Below are 4,369 nucleotides of genomic sequence, written 5' to 3'. Positions count from 1 at the left end.
CTCCACCCCAAGCCAGGTTACTGTGGTCTCCCCTCTGGGGACTGCAAGGGCCTCCTTCCTGGCTTCCTGGCTTCCTCTCCTGCCCCCCCCCCACCCCCGCCGCCCCTGACCTGGGCCCATCTCCATGCAGGGGCCAGAGGGATGCTGGGTCTGTCCTCCATGGCTGGTGGGGGAGTGGAATGGCCCAGCTGTCACCAGGGAAAACAGTTCAGCGATTTCTTATAAGGTTAAAATCCACTTCACCTACAGCCACCAGTTCTATGCCTAGGCATTGACCGAAGAGAAATGAAAACTTACGTCTATACCAAGATTTGGGGAAGATTGTGAATGGCAGCACTATTCATAATTAACAACAACAACAAAAAAGGAAACAGTCTTGGTTGCATAACACCCACAGGAGAATGGAAAAACAGACACACAGATGAAGGACTCCTGAGATGTGTAAAACCATAGGGGGTTCTCGAAAACTCCAGGCCTGGTGAGAGAGCCTCACAGACCACATGGATGACTCCTCAGGCCAAGTGTGTCTCTAGCCTTGGACAAGGGCACTGGGATTGCCCCTGGAGGTGGGGGAGGGGCTGGCCGGATGGCTTTATCCTGAGCCTTGGTGTGAACACACCCCAGAGCTGTGTCCTTTTGCCAGGTGCATTCCACTCAATGCAGTATATACCTCAGTAAAAAAAATCAGAAGAAAGATCCTCAGACTCACTCCCTTCTCTTTCCTGCTTCAAACCACTCGACACTCCACAACCCCCACCAAGCTGACACCAAGTCCACACTCCTCACAGCCTCTGAGACCTGCCCCATCCCAACTCCCCACACTCCTCCCCACCACCACTGCCCACTCTCACCACCCTGGTTTCCCAGGCTTTTCCTCAAACCTAAGCTCCTTCTGCTACTGGGCCTTGGCTTTGCCTGCCCCTCGCCTCCCAGAATACTTTCCCCTCAAACCTTCCCAGGGCTACCTCCTTCCCATTCTTCAGGCCTTAACGTCAGTGTCTCTTCCCTCAAGACCTTCCCTGACCACTGGGCCTCATACAGCCACCAGCGCCTCCCTCTGGGCACGATGCCGTGGCCTGGTTTTATTTCCATCCTAAGCTGTGAATGTACCTTGATCATTTCTATGTTGGCCTGTTTAGCTCCGTTTCCACATCAAGGCTGCCCACTTCACACGGGCAGGGCTGTCGGCCAGGTCCATTGCCATATTCCCAGGACCCAGAGTGAAGCCTGGCCTGCAGTAGGTGCCCAAGAAACGTCTGCTGAACGAATGAATGGAGCTGTAGCTATCTACAGTTGCTGGACACATCCACAGAAGGGATCACCCCCTCACACACACACACACACACACACACACACACACACACACGCATGCACCCTGCAAAATGAACCGTTTGTGTAGCTGGGGCTAAAGGGGCCAGTCCACGAAACTGAACTTAGTTCCACCCACAGGAGCTCACTTCCCTCCCCTTTCGCCCTGGAGACACCTGGATCCAAGTACTAGGACATCCTTAATGGTTCTACAACGCCCCAGAAGCCTTCACTTTTGAGTGCCTCAGTCTCTCCATCTATAGTTGGAAAGGTTAGCCGAGGTGACCTTGCCTGGCCCTCCTCCAGCGGCAAAGTGCTTGGAGTCACCTGGGTCTGTTGTTCACATGCAGACTGATTCCACAGCACAGCACAGCATGGGCTGGGGTGGGGCCCAAGATCCTGAATGTCTTACTAGCTCCAGGCGGATGCCCCCAGGGCACTGACAACACCTTGAGTCCTGAGAGTGTGGAGGAGAGGGTCTCAAAGTGGGGCCAGCAGGCCAGTAGCAGCAGCACCTGGGAACTAGTGAGAAAGGCACAGTCCTAGGGCAGATCCAGATGTCCTGATTCAGGAATTCCCGGCTGGAGGTCCAGCAATCACGGTCCATCCCTTCAGAGGCTTCCGATGTGCTGCTGTGGGGAGCACTCGCCCTTAAACTTGGGATGCTGGTTATGGTCACCCAGAAAGCTTACAAAACCCTGCTGTCTTAGCCCCATCCTTAGAAACCCTAATGTAACTGGGCATGAAGCTTTTTAAAAAATTAAGTTCTCCAGGCACTGTGAATGGTTCATCAGAGATGAGAATCCTTGACCTAGTGGGTGTGGGGGCCTCTGGGGGCATCACCATCTCCCAGACATACCCAGGCAGGCCTAATTCCTCTGCATTCCTGCCCGGGCCGCTCACTGGCTGCCTTCTTATATTTGGTTATTTTTCCCTCCCTCCCCAAACACAACAATTCAAAATATTCCCAGCTCCCAGACAATAAACAAAGCCAGAGAGGCGAGCTCCCTGACTGTTTTGTTCCCACTTATGGCCTGATCCAAGGCTGGCCTGATTGGGCCCTCGGGACTGGTCATCTGAGCCAGCCAGGGTGGGCCCCAGCTCACAGGCCACCCCAGCTCCACTCCTGGAATCCCAGAATCCCTCAGCTCTGAGTGGCCCTAGGCGCCCTCTGAGGCTCCCCAGGGAAGTGGAGGCTCAGAAAGGGTGAGTGACTGGTCCCAGGGCGCACAGCAGTGCCGAGAAGACCTCTCTCATCTCTTGCAGTCTTGGCAGGGGAGGGAATGAGCATTTTCTAAGCTCCTAAGCTCACAAGCACTGTCTTCTTGACTCTTCCCAGTAGCCTGGGTAGAGGGAACCCATTTCACAGATGAGGAAACTGACGCTCAGACATGATGAGCCACTGACTCCAGGCCACACAGCAGAGCTGGGATTCAAATCTGAACATATCAGACTCTAAGTTTTGAGCCCTGCTCCTTCTCATAGGCCCGAGCAGGCAATGGAAATTAGTTAAGAGAAGAGGGAGAAGCAAAGGGAGAAGGAAGAAAATGATCTCAGGGTCAGAACAATGGTGAAGGAGATACCTGATTTGGGAGATGTGCCCCATGACCTCAGCTGCTTAGCATGTGACCATATGTGACAGGATGTGGGACAGCTACCTGCATGGACCCTGATTTTCAGCATAGGTGATCCAATGGCGCAAGAAGAGAAAAATCTGATTCATATTTATCTGTTGGGTTAACCCTTGCTGTGAGCCAATGTTTATCCAGGTCCAGGCACTCGAAGCATACCCTTCACTTGGTTATAACTTCTATGGGATTAGAACACATAGGCTGTGTCTATGTGCTTGGCCTTCAGAGTTTCCTGCCCCCACTCTGCTCCATGTGCTCAACTCTTAGCCACCCAGACACGACCTGGGGTTGCTGGGTGGGAACAAGAAGTCATTTCCTAGAAAAGCACATAGGGATGCAGCGCAAATCCAGATTTGGCCACCGATGCTGTGTGATCTTAGGCAAGTCACTGAGCCTTCCTGGGCTCTGTGGCCGCAAACATAAACGGAAGATGTCAGAATTCCTTATCCTTAGAGGTGTCTCAGAATGTGACATTTTCAGGTAACAGGCAGGTTTTCTTTTTTCAATTCTCCTTTTTCTCTCTCTGATAAATCAAGAAGTCTCAGCGAGGTAGGCACCTGTGTGTCTTCAACACCCTTTGCCACTTTCTCATGTCCTTTTTCCACAAAGGCATCCCCAGATCAGAGTCACCGTTGCCTGGTTTTCATTGTCTTTATTTTTAAGGCGCCTTCTATTTATGGAAAGGATTGTGGCCTTCCATTTATAGCAGTGATGGGAGATTTACTTTTGAGCAAAACGTATGCACGTTGTTTAAAAATGAGCCCTTTCGAAGGGAAAGAAATTAAACGAGGAATGACTTACAGGGCGTCTCAGTTTCCTAGGGTTGCTTTCACAAAGTACCACACTCTGCTGGCTTAAAACAGCAGAAGCCTGCTCTGTCACAGTTCTGGAGGCCAGAGGTCCAAGATAAAGGTGTCAGCAGGGTCCTGCTCCCTCTGAGGCTCTGGGTAGATAGTATCTGTCCTTCCCTGCCCCTTCCTAGCTTTTGGTGGTTTCCACCAATCGTGGCTTTGTGTCTGCATCATTCCAATCTCTATCTCTGCTGTCACAAAACCTTCTCCCTGCGTGTCCCTGATTTCCCATGGCCATCACCCTGTGTCCTAAATTTCTTCCGCTGCTGCGGCTTCTTCTTTTACTTAAAAAACATTTATTGTAGTTGGAGCACCTGGGTGACTCAGTTGGTTAAGTGTCTGATTCTTGATTTTGGCTCAGGTCATGATCGCAGGGTTGAGATCGAGCCTCACATCAGGCCCCAGTGCTATGCTCTGCACACGGGGTCTGCTTAGGATTCTCTCTCTCTCTCTTCCTCCACTGGAACTCTGTACCCATTAAACAATAATTGCTCCTTCCCCACTCCCAACCAGCCTCTGGCAACCTCCCTTCCACTCCCAGACTACTCTGAGACTCAGTTTCTCTTTCGCGTAATAAAA

Source organism: Neovison vison, chromosome 6 (assembly GCF_020171115.1).
Source record: "Neovison vison isolate M4711 chromosome 6, ASM_NN_V1, whole genome shotgun sequence".
NCBI lineage: Eukaryota > Metazoa > Chordata > Mammalia > Carnivora > Mustelidae > Neogale > Neogale vison.
This window is presented reverse-complemented; position numbering follows the sequence as displayed.